The sequence below is a fragment of the Elgaria multicarinata genome, chromosome 16, assembly GCF_023053635.1.
Source record: "Elgaria multicarinata webbii isolate HBS135686 ecotype San Diego chromosome 16, rElgMul1.1.pri, whole genome shotgun sequence".
In the NCBI taxonomy this organism is placed as follows: domain Eukaryota; kingdom Metazoa; phylum Chordata; class Lepidosauria; order Squamata; family Anguidae; genus Elgaria; species Elgaria multicarinata.
Window position 1 is genome coordinate 4,251,921 of NC_086186.1, and position 13,201 is coordinate 4,265,121.

The 13,201-nt window shown below is 44.8% G+C and overlaps 1 protein-coding gene across 1 annotated transcript in view; it reads right to left on the minus strand.

The window, feature by feature from the left end:
- Positions 1 to 1,472: 1,472 nt before the first annotated feature.
- TARS3 (threonyl-tRNA synthetase 3) overlaps positions 1,473 to 13,201 on the minus strand; it is a 556,255-nt gene continuing 544,526 nt past the window's right edge. Inside the window, exon 20 of the transcript XR_010026208.1 lies at positions 1,473 to 1,488. The gene's annotated coding sequence lies outside the window, so the exon portion shown is untranslated. The remainder of the gene's footprint in view (positions 1,489 to 13,201) is intronic.

A 13,201-nucleotide genomic window follows, 5' to 3' on the forward strand; every position in this document is an offset into this window, starting at 1 on the left:
TCAGTTGGCTTTCTAATAAGTCAGAGATCTTTTCTTTGTAAACAGGCCTTGCAGTGAGGATGACCATTTCTTTTACCCGAATGTCATGATGCAGCATCAGTGCAAGGCATTCTGTTGAAAGCTGAACTGTTGGCAGCGAGCCAGGAGGAGCAACAGCAATGGGTTTTGCACAGCACCCATGCGGGTACATCAGCGTCACTCACCCGATTCTCATGGCTCTACGTCTTCCCCATTCCCAGCATCTATACCTGTCATTTCAAAGGACCACTATGGTGACCAGTGTATTAAAACATAGTCAATCCACCTATAGATATGTCAGATCCTCCATCTTACATAACTGGACCTTAGATGTGTGGGGGACATAATGGAGGCACATTTACAAATTTGGAATTAATTCCCTGCAAGCTCCCATCTTAATTATATATGCATTTTTATGCCGCCATTCAGCCAAGAAAGGCTCTCACGGCAGCTTACAAAACTATTTATTGACAGCCCCTGCCCACAGGCTTACAATCTAAAAGACATGACACAAAAGGAAAGAGGATTGGGAGGGAGGAGGAGGAGGAGGGGAAAAAGGAAAGCAAATTCAGGCACTACAATCTTAGTTGCAAAGTTCAGCAGTTAGTTGGCAGTTGGCAGCAGGAGGGAGGGGGCTCTCAGCTGGAGCTGGACCCAGGCACAATGGAGAGGTGCCTGGCTGCTGCTTCCTCCCTCATTGGAGGCCTCTGCAGTGTCAGTTGGTAGCAGGAGGGAGGGGGCTCTCAGCTGGAACTGGACCCAGGCACGATATATTCATGCAATGGAAATGCAGAGCTGTCACTGCAGCTCCACCAGGCCACCCACGGCCTCCACTTCCTGCCCTCCCAACAAGCTGTTATTTTGTTGATCTCTTCGGTTATTTGCTTTTTAAATAAGTCATGAAGAAGTGGGTTCATTTTGCCGTATCAGCCACAGAGGAATCGCCGTGCTAATTCTTGAGCAACGGCTGCCTGCTTCTGACATGTCGCTCGCTTTGATCCTCCTGTCTATCGGAGACAGAGCAGACTGCCTGGGTTGCGAATTCGGCTGCTGGTTTGTTCATTTGACTGTAAGAAATTGGCAGCAGCCACTTCACGTTGCCTTTGATACTACCCACAGAGAGAGTGATAAATATTCTCCCTCGTTGGTGGGTGTTTGTGTGGAACTACAGATTCTGATGGGGTGGGAATAATTTCTGTTGCTATTGTTTCCTTGTTACAACATCCGCCATCTCCTTCCGCTGGTTGCTGCTGCTTTCTGCTTTCTGGATGAGTCACATAGATCCCTATCAGGGAACACATCAACAAAGAATGGATGACATCATAACACTACGTAGCCAGCCAGGTTTTGTTTCATGATGATGTCACTGAGGGGAAGTGAGGGCAATTGAGAGTGAGGACCATATTATTTATTTATTTATTTATTTATTTTATTTATTACATTTTTATACCGCCCAATAGCTGAAGTTCTCTGGGCGGTTCACAAAAATTAAAACCACAATAAAACAACCAACAGGTTAAAAGCACAATTACAAAATACAGTATAAAAAGCACAACCAGGATAAAACCACACAGCAAAATTGATATAAAATTAAAATACAGAGTTAAAACAGTAAAATTTAAATTTCAGTTAAAATTAAGTGTTAAAATACTGAGAGAATAAAAAGGGCTTCAGCTGGCGACGAAAGCAGTACAGTGTAGGCACCAGGCGGACCTCTCTGGGGAGCTCATTCCACAACCGGGGTGCCACAGCGGAGAAAGCCCTCCTCCTAGTAGCCACCTGCCTCACTTCAGGTGAGGGGGTCACGGAGAAGGGCCCCTGTAGATGATCTTAAGGTCTGGACAGATACATATGGGAGGAGGCGTTCCTTCAAATAACCTGGCCCCAAACCGTTTAGGGCTTTAAATGTCAATACCAGCACTTTGAATAAATATAATAATAATAATAATAATAATAATAATAATAATAATAATAATATATTTCTTACCCGCCTCTCCACTTGGATTGAGGCGGGGAACAACAGTAATATAAAACACATTAAAAACTGATTGAAAACATAGCATACATGGTTAAAACATCCTTAAAACATCCTAAAAACATTCTAAAATTTCACTGGATAGGCCTTTATTGAGTTTTTAAATGCTAGAAGACTGTCAAGTTGACGAATCTCCTCTAGCAGGCCATTCCACAGTCTGGGAGCAGCGGAAGAAAAGGGTCTCCGGGTAACAGTTGTTAATCTAGTTTTTGCTAGCTGAAGAGGATTCTTCCCAGAGGACCTGAGTGTGTGGGGCAGATTGTATGGGAGAAGGCGATCCCGCAGGTAGCCTGGACCCAAACCATGTAGGGCTTTAAAGGTGACAACCAACACTTTATACTTCACCCAAAAACTAATTGGCAGCCAGTGAAGAGATTTTAAAACTCGTGTAATGTGGTCACCCCTAGGCTGACATATTTTGGACTAACTGAAGTTTCCAGACTAAGCACAAAGGTAGCCCTATGTAGAGCACCTACTTGAACACCTAACAGGATAAGCAAATGTCTATTTCGCATGGATTGGCAAAACACTTGTGGAAAAATCCTGAGTAGTTTCCAAAAGCTTTCCAAAAACTCCTTTCCCTAAAAGTAGTCTGATTTTCAACTAGTGATTACAAAAATAGGACTTAACAATAATATTAACAATAAGAACAATATGAATAATACAAAATAATCATCATTATATACTTTTTTGGAAAAATTGTTAACACAAACCAGCAAAATAGCCCTAATTAGTGATGTTATGTGATGTTTATTTGGCATCACTGATGGACCTTTCAGTCTCCTCCTCCTCCTCCAGAACTGCGGTGGCAATGGTGATGGAGGCACCTAAGGAGACTGCTTCAACTAGGTGTTCGTGGCCTCTAGGTAGTAATTAGGAATCACATGGGCATCTGTTTTGGTCTCAAGGCCCAGTGAGAAATCACCAGCTCGGCTCCCCCAGATGCAAGTCCGCATATCCCTCGTGCTTGCGCCATGTTGGGCAAGTGTGCGGCCAACTGGTGGCTGCAAAATGTACACCTGTAATGCTGTGTAAATGGCCACATTATGGCCACCATTTGCTGAAATGGGAATTTATGGAAAAGTCCAAGCTGCTAATTTTATACAAAATGGCAGCTTGTCAAGGGATAGGGCAGCTGTGTGCCTCTCACAAGGTACCCAAAGACTGCCTGGCAGTGTGGGACCCAGAACCGGACTCAGGTGAGTTTGACTGAAAATTGGGGGGGGGGGGGGGAATCTGCGTACTATTTTACTGTCCATGATCCAAAGCTTGCAATCAATTCTCTACTTAATAGTAGGCCTGCTACAATGCTGAGCATTTTGAATAGGCAGGTTTTGTCCAAAGAACCAGCATTTTGTAATGGTTAGAGTGTTCAACTAGGACTTGGGAGATCTGGGCTCTAGGCCCAACTCTGGCATGAAGCTCACTGGGTAACGTTGAGCCAGTCACTGACTCCCAGCCTAACTGACCACACAGGAGGGAGGGATGGAGCATCATACACCCACCCTGCATGCCACTTGCCCAACGCCCACCACTAAATCAACTCCAGTGAGTGGCATAGGGTGAACCACTGGGTGGGCCATGGGGGCACTCAGGAGCAGGATGTGGGTGGTGAAAACCATTTCCCGCAGATCATTCTTGTCCAGGAATGTCCCGTTTGTGCAAATGGTGGCCTTAAAGGGGCAATATATGCACCATTACAGGCCTTCCACGCCTGTGGAAAATGGTGGGTCACTGTGGGAGCTCAACATGGGCCCAGTCAGACAAGCGCTGAGGTCTGTGGACTGGCATCCAGAGGGCCAAGCTGGTGATTCCTCACTGGGCTTCAAGGAAACCTTGTTGAGTTTTAAAGCCCATTGGCAGGTGAGAATCAGGAGTGTGTGTGTGTGCTTACTCCTTTCCTGGCTTTGCCCAGCCATGCTAAAAGAGTGCAAAACAAACAAACAAAATCCCAACTAGAGAACATTCACAGGAGAAAATCACAGGACACATGAGAAGGATAAGGCAACTATCACTTTTCCCTATAAACTCCTCCCAGCCCACAGTTGTGTAACCTTGACAAACATTAATTTGGGAATGAACTTGTAGTTACTTCTCAATTTCATAGCTGATTTGGACATTTTGATTCCCCCTGAATTTATTGAAACATATATAACCCCACCTTTTGACTTGATATATCTACAAGACATCTAACAAAACATGATTTTAAACCAAGAATTAAAACCAAGGGGGAAAAATCTTCAAACTCTTCTCCGCTAGGAGTAGGGGGGGGAACCCTTTCGAGCTGAGTACTCTACCTTAATAGTGATTTTATGTTCCCTTCCGGAAGCAATTTTTGACAGCAGAAACATGACTAGGAGATGCAAATAACAGTGCTTTTTGTTGATATGCAACAGTGACACCATATGGCAGAAAAGTAAAGGGAGTTCATTAAAATGCAGAACTGTACTTTGTGAATGAAAAATGGAGAACGTAGGCAGAACCCCCCCTTTTCCAGAGAAAGAGAGAAAGAAAGAAGGTACATTTCTTGACCATACCCTAACTTTATAAAGAAAGGGAACTCTTTCTCATTGGCTTATTTGAGTGGTGGGAGGTGAAAGATAGCAAAGAGTGTGTCAACAAATATTTCTTATTGTTAACCCACCCCCTCAACCTGGCAAGGTGACAGACATATCCCCAGTGCACTTTTCAGTTGCAGAATATTGCACAGAAGTAGAGCATCAACACAGCCCTCCCATGAGATCGTTACGAACTGTCATCTGCAGCATGTCCCCAAATTGCAGCCTCTTGTCGCTTTTTTTCTGGAAACAAAAAATCGGGTGACCATATGAAAAGGAGGACAGGGCTCAACAGTTGTACAGAAAAGGGAATTTCAGCAGGTGTCGTTTGAATGCATGGAAACCTGGTGAAATGCCCTCTTCATCACAACAGTGAAAGCTGCAGGAGCCCTGCCTTTTTTTGTATCTGGTCACTCTATAAAAGAGGGCAGGGTTCCTTCAGCTTTAACTTGTGATAAAGAGGGAATTTCACTAGTTGCATACAAATGACACTTGCTGAAATCCCCTTTTCAATACAACTGTTGTGAACCACCCAGAGAGCTTCGGCTATTGGGCGGTATAAAAATGTAATAAATAAATAAACTGTTAAAGATGCAGAAGCCCGGTCCTCTTTTTCATATGGTCACCCTACAAAAAACACACCTAGGGCATAAAATTTCTCAAGAATATATTATGATCTTACTTTTATACTGTTAGTTTTACTCTACCCTGTGCCTGTTTGGTGCATTCTCTTCCCCTTCTTATTGTTTTTATTATGATTCTATTAGAATGTAAGCCTACGTGGCAGGGTTTTGCTGTTTTATTGTTTTACTCTGTACAGCACCATGTACACTGATGGTGCTATATAAATCATCATCATCATCATCATCACCTGTTGATTTTGCCATTGGGGTGTCTTTATGCCCCAAACATAAGCAACATCCTAGATGTAAAAATGCCCCATTGTGTGTGTTTTTTACAAAGAAAACTGGTAGCAGCCTTAAGCCTCCTAGGAGTGAGCTTTTGCTTCCAAATAAAGCACAAACTTCCTGTTTCATAATATATTATACACACACACACACACACACACACACACACACACACACTTTTGCCACCCCTGCCATGAATTTTGGTGGTGTCCCTGTGTCCCTTCTTACCCCAAGATATTGCCTACTCCTCTACATGTAGAATGAATTGCATCGTTTAGAGAAGTTTAGAGCTTATAGGAGCAAATTGCTCTGGAATAGAATTTTTGAGGAAAGAAATCCAATTATTTGCTTGCAATTTAACAAACAGGTATGTCAAACTTCAGTCCTCTTGATTGTGGCACCGATTAGAAGGGGGAGGGGGAACTCTGTAGTATAACAGGAATGCCGTTGTTCTTAAATGCTGCTAGTTGGGAGGTGAAGAATACGGCTTTAAAATATGCCTTTCCCAATTGAACGGATAATTAAGAGCAAACAATTTGCAAACTTGCGACCTGATGAGTCTTTAATCAGGAGAAGTCAGGGAATCAAAGACACACTTCCTGTTTAATGAAGCGTTGTGTTTTAACTATTGGGGCTAAGAAACTGGCATGCCTAAAGGGAACAGGGGGCTAGGGCTTGTGAAAGACTCAGGCCACAGCTAGACCTAAGGTTTATCCAGGGATCATCCAGGGTTCGCCCCTGCCTGAGCACTGGATCCCCTGTGTGTTACCTAGGCAGGATCTACACTACTGCTTTATAACAGTTTATAGTGGTTCTGGCAACTGTTCAGGCCCAAGACACATGCCATATACTGTTTTCAAAGGGTTTTATCCTGCCTGGTGTAGATCTGGCCCTAGATGAACAGGTTTGACCCCTGGACGATCCAGGGATAAACCTTAGGTCTAGCTATGGCCTTTGTTCCATTCTAAAGATGCATTAAGACTTGGCCCATAAGACTGCCATCCTATGCAAATTTACTTGAAAGTGCATTTCCATTGAACTCCATGACTTACTTCTGAAATAAATATATGAAGGTTGGGGTCTTACTTCAGTATTGGCAAAGAGGCAGTATGGTGTTGTAATGGATTTTAATATGTTTAATGGATTTTAATCTACTGTTATATGTCAAAGTGTCTGTTACCAACAATTGTAGGAGAATTCCTAAAATGGGATTTGTAGTTAGGATCTTTGGAATGTTGGGGGCCCCTTCCTACAAGCTGGAAGAATGTGCGTAACCGTGGCAACGAAGGACACAATGAATTTATGGCTGATGAGAGAGATAAGGGTTACTCTCTCTAGAAACTTAAACCACTAGAATATACCTTCGAGGACAGAAATTAAGGGGGGTCATGGGGGATAACGAGCTGTTTATGCGGTGGTATAAATACAGAGTCTTTGAAGCAGAGAGCCAGTCCCTTCCTCCTGCCATGGAAGGAGGCTCCATCGTGGTGTGTGTATTCTGACTTGCAAGTAAAGCGATTTATGCTTTGAGAATGTACCTGTGTCGTGTCAATGTTTGGCCAATGGAATAAGGAAATCCACGACAGTTCTTGGTGCCGTGACTCGATCGGCAACAAGCACTTGGTGAGTTTGTGAAGAGCAAAAGCTTGACAAGAGACACTGCCAGCAGCACGCATGACAGGGGTAAGGGGATCCCAGTTAGAAAACCCCCAGTGACACACTCTCAGCCTTCTGCTTTCACTAACCCTCCTGCACAGCCTGATCCAGAACCAGGAAACAGGTAACATTCCTCAACTCAGACCACAGAAAAAAGAAAGGGGTTAGAGTCCCCAAAGAAAGGGGTTGGAGTCCCCAAAGAAAGGGGTTGGAGTCCCCAAAGAAAGGGGTTGGAGCCCCCAAAGAAAGGGGTTGGAGTCCCCAAAGAAAGGGGTTGGAGCCCCCAAAGAAAGGGGTTGGAGTCCCCAAAGAAAGGGGTTAGAGTCCCCAAAGAAAGAGGTTGGAGTCCCCAAAGAAAGAGGTTGGAGTCCCCAAAGAAAGAGGTTGGAGTCCCCAAAGAAAGGGGTTGGAGTCCCCAAAGAAAGAGGTTGGAGTCCCCAAAGAAAGGGGTTGGAGTCCCAAAAGAAAGGGGTTGGAGCCACCAAAGAAAGGGGTTAGCGTCCCCAAAGAAAGGGGTTGGAGTCCCCAAAGAAAGGGGTTAGAGTCCCCAAAGCCAGTTGCATATGTAGGTTTCTGTGTTTTAGCCTCGTTGCAAATTGTAGTGTATATGTTTTATTGATCCTAGTTTCAGACCAAAATGTCTTTGTCTGAGTACTGAGCTATATGCAGAGTAAAGTGTCACAATTTAACAGCATAGTTACACTAGTTAGCCAGAACAGTTGGCAATCTGTGACATATGAAGTTAGTTCTCAGAGCTCACAGTCCATGCAAAGATTATCTGTGCCTATGTTAGGTACTGTGTGTGGTCCAGCCAATAAGAAACGTCTCCGCTGTAATACAAGATTTAACTTGCGGCCAAAGGAAAGACACCCCCCTCTCTTTTCTCATTCTGAGTAAGAGTATGTGAGTATGTCATGTGTAGAGTATGTGTAGTGTGGTTGATGTCTGCTTAGGAATTGGTGTCCCAAGTTTATCTCCTGACTCAGCCGTGAGGCTCACCGACAGAGCTTGAGGCAGTCACTAACTGTTGTGAGGATAAACCTGGGGGCAGGAGAGAGCCAGGTTTACTACCTTGAGCTGCTTGGAGGAGCTGCAAATATCTGAGTCACCAATATGATACACTTCCAGACCAGGGGCAACATGTGCTTGAGTCACAGCATTTTCATTAGTTCCTCATATCAATGAAATCAAAGTTCCTTCTATGGAAATAGGGAGTGATCTTTGCATACACTGATGAAGAAGGCTCACTCAGAAGAATACTTATCAGGTCGAACGTGTTAATGGGCTGCAATTAGTTTGTATTTACAAGTGTGGCAGCCAAACAAAACATTCTTACCTTAGGACTTTGCTAGACGTACCTCTTAATCCGTGCAGCAGGAGGGGCGAGCAAGCCGTGCAGCTACCATGGGCTGTCGCTCTAATCTAGACGTCAGACACAATGGGCTAAAGGAAAGCCCCGTCGCATCCACCATTATTTGTTTGTTTGTTTGTTTGTATTTAAAAGGCCGGATGCGCAAGAATGCTCGTGCGGTTAGGCAAGTATTTTTTTTTTTAAAAAAAATCATTCTCCCCACTCCCCCTGCCTCTGATCTCCCCCCCTGGCTCTGATCTCCCCCGCAATCTCCCTGGCTCCAATCTCCCCCCCAATCTCTCACCCAGCTCCGATCTCCCCCCCAGCTCCGATCTCTGCCCCTGGCCCCGATCTCTCCCCCTGCCCCTGGCCCCGATCTCTCCCCCTGCCCCTGGCCCTGTTCTCTCCCCGTGCACGGCTTCTCCCAACTACACGTGAGTAAGTGGCATAGCCGGGAAAAGCCGTGGAACGGGCTAGACCTTCCGCAGTCCCAGGCTCAGCCCGGGACTGGGGAAATACTGGGCCAGAAGTGGTGCCCGTTACCCTGGGGCCAGGCAGGGTTGACCCCTGCCTGAGCCTGGGATCCTCTGTGTGTCATCTGGTAAACCCTGGTCTAGCAAAGCCCTTAGTTTTCTTGGGTGCACAAATCATTGCTTCTGACATAATCTTGCTTCCTAGAACTAATGAGCTGATGGTTTCATTAATCAGTCAAGACAGCTGATGATTCCAAGACATTCATGAGATAATTTATGCAACCAAGTAGAGAAAAAACCAAACAAAACTAGCATGCAAAGCAACTTGATAATATTGGAAGTAGAGATCTCTTAGACTTTGAAAAACCAAGAATACTAGATTGTATTCTGTTGTTACATTAAATATGAAATAGAACACGTAGATGTCATGTTCTCCTCCACAATAATCAACATTTTCAGGAATAATAGGAGTAAATGTCCGTAGATCCTCAAACTCTACCACTCTCAGCTCCCTAAAGGTCTCTGGCTCACTTAAACAACTCCATTCTTGCTGCCCCTGATCAAGGTATGAATGGATGCATTTTATCTACTGCATTTATAGGCCATTTTTGTGTGAATGGTTTACAGTTTTATAGATGTGATGCAAAACGGGAGAGTGAAGAAGACACATTTAGAGTTCAAATAAAAAAGCATCTCTTTTCCCTTAAAAGCTAATAAAAAAAATCTTTGATCACAAAATTAGATTAAAAATTGATCTATGTTATGCAAGAATGAAAATTTCATGGTTATCCTTGTTTTACATGCACTTTCATGTGCGCGATGAAAGTCAGAGTTCACCAAAGGAATGAAATAGTTGCTTTCCTCAGCTCAGGAAGTATTTGGTGCGCTCTAAGCTTGAGCAGTCCTAAGAATAAAGCTTTATGCTGGGTGGGAATGTAAATTTTAGGTGATAAGAAATAGTAGCCTGCTTGGAATTAACCCTTTGCTTGAGGGGCGTGAATCCAGGTCTTCCCTTGTTTAGCTCTGACACGCTCTTCCAGGTTTCCTCAACATGTCTTCCAGTTATATTTGGACTACAGTGTCCCAGCTTTCCCAGTCACCATGGCCACAATGTATTACAAAATGCATATCTTGAGAGTAAATGTGTATGCATCTTTGCATGCTATTTAAATGCACATTTTTGTGCATTGTATTAAATTAATGTGAAACGGGGATAGAACTGACCTGTGAGCAAAAGTGACATTGAACATGAGTCAGCTGCTTCACCCATCCCTAACTTCAGGAGGTGTTCCAGTTGCAAACGCCAAGGGCAGCCCCACATAATGCACTCTGCAGTAGTCCAATTTGGAAGTCATGATTGATCTTAGCTCCGTCTCTGTCCTTACACCACTCAAGAATGCATCTGGGTCTGCTTATTGGAATATAAATGGTTCTGTACATTGCGAACCCATCTGGATTGTGACAACAAACCATACTTTAGCAAGGCAAACAAAGGGGCTTATGAGTAAATAACATGTCAGCCCTGAAAAAGCTGTGCAAGAGTTGTGTTTTATGAGACACTGACGGATCACCAGTCAAATTTCACACTTCCATTTGTCACGTCTGGTGGTTTCAGATTCAATTTTGTTGTCATGCCAAAATATGAATCAAAAGCACCCTGAGTGCCACAGTGTTAGCACATTTGGGGCTACAGAGGTGCTGGCATTCAAAATCCATCACGAAAGGAAGCAGGCAAGAAGGACACAAAGCCCTCCTGAACAGGAGTAGGGGAGATCACCCCCCTTTTTTATGGGTCAGAGGCCCTATGATTACTCACATGACCTCCAGAAATTACCAGGCAGGGAAATGTATTAGAACAGATTTATGAGCCAATTCAGATCTCAGGTAGGCAGGAAAGAAAGGGGGGAAAAAGGCAACAACAGATCAAAATTCTCGTAACAACAACAACAACAACAACAACAACAACAACTTAATGCAGGGGAACATGGCCCTCCAGATGTTGTCGGACTGCAACTCCCATTGACCCCAGGCAGCATGACCAATAGTGAGAGGTGATGGAAGTTGCATTCCAAAACAACTCAAGGGCCACATATTCCCTATTAATATTCTGGGGAGAACCGCTAGTTAGATCACTTTTTAGCTCAATCTGATCCAGCATTTGGTCTACACAATTGGAGAGTCTGTGCACCTGGAACTTATTCCTCCCTCCCCAATTTCATTAGCATTCAATGTTGCACCATGTGTTTTTTCCCTTCCAAAAGGAGCTCAATGTGGCTAACAATATCTCATCAAAGTAAAAAAGTACTTTAAAAGCCCACTGTCCGAATGCAAAGCAGAGCGGACAATACAAATGTTAGAATAATCTGTCAATGAAAGCTCAATTCAAGTAACAAGTTTGATAAACATCAAATCGATCGTTCCCAACAGTACAACCGTGTCAATAAGTAAGCTGCTAACCATAAGTGGACTTGAAGAGGGGAATAGATTAGAATAGTTCCATGGCAGAGGCCGCACTCTGCATGCAGAAACTCCCAGGTTCAATCCCCGGCGTCTCTAGGTGGGGCTAGGAACGGACCCTGAATTTAGGGGTTTTAGAAACACCGGTGGGCAGGTTTTGATTGACAATGCATAAGAGGGGATGGATTTTTGCATCTCATGGAACCTGTCACATATCACAATGGTTATGATGGCTGCAGCTCTGCTTGGTCCATGCTAAGTAGCCCGGGAGCCTTGTATACCGCAAGAGTCTCAATAGTTGCCAGCAGCACAGTTAAGGTCACACCTTGTTAAACATGCAAATTGCAAACTAAATTTTAAAAGGATCTTACCTGGTCTCCCCTTCAGCCTTTCACAACCCCCCCCCCCCCCATGCTCCTTGTCTCGGGGCTATTACCAGTCTAACTAGTTGGTTAATAATAAATTGTTTTAGCACTGTACCAGCAGTTCTTGCAGTGGTGTGTGTGTGTGTGTGTGTGTCCCTCTCTGTGTATCACATCTGCAGCTTACTGTTCCAGAAGCTGCAGCTGGTGCAGAATACAGCAGTGAGGATGCTCCCTGGGACCCCCAGCTATTATCGCATAACATCTGTCTTAAAAGAACAGCACAGGCTGCCTGTTAGCTACTGAGTGTGGCCTGATTCTGACACATTTGGCACTTGAAACGAGCCACGGTTGCTGCCCTACTTCTCTTTCTCCTGATGGGGGCAGCTATGCTGCCACTCCCCCCACCACCTCATGCCCACCCTCCCACCTGACTTGCTTGGTGGCCAGCTAACCTAGCTGGCCACTCCCACCCACCCTCTCACCCACGCCCACCCAACCCACTTGGGTAGCCAGCTGCCAGGCCAGCCAGGTCAGCTTTGCCATGGCATCATTGTGCTTGCTCTCTTTGCTACATGGCTACAATTTCCACCATAACCTGCTCCCAACTTGTGCTGAAGCTGTGGGGCACCTGGGTGGGAGAGCTTGGCTGAACTATCACGATACTTCTAGGTAAGGGTGGGCAAACTCACCAGCGCCCACCTCAGCGGACACTTGCCCTGCTGCTGCCCCCGCCGTTCATGCCTTTACCCTTGAGTAAATGGGGCCTATATGGCCACCACTGACATAGGGATAAATGCCAAGTTCTACATTTAGGAAATAGAAACCAAAGGCACAGTTACAAGATGGGGGATACTTGGCTCAGCAATACTACAAACGAGAAGGATCTTGGAATTGTTATAGATCACAAGCTGAATATGAGCCAACAGTGTGATATGGCTGCAAGAAAGGCAAATGCTATTTTGGGAAGCGTTAATAAAAGCATAGCTTCCAAATCGCATGAGGTACTGGTTCCTCTCTATTCGGCCCTGGTTAGGCCTCATCTCGAGTATTGCGTCCAATTCTGGGCTCCACAATTCAAGAAGGACGCAGACAAGCTGGAGCGGGTTCAGAGGAGGGCAACCAAGATGATCAGGGGTCTGGAAACAAAGCCCTATGAAGAGAGACTGAAAGAACTGGGCAGGTTTAGCCTGGAGAAGAGAAGATTGAAGGGAGACATAATAGCACTCTTCAAATACTTAAAAGGTTGTCACACAGAGGAGGGCCAGGATCTCTTCTCAATCCTCCCAGAGTGCAGGACACGGAATAACGGGCTCAAGTTAAAGGAAGCCAGATTCTAGCTGGACATCAGGAAAAACCTCCTGACTGTTAGAGCAGTACGAC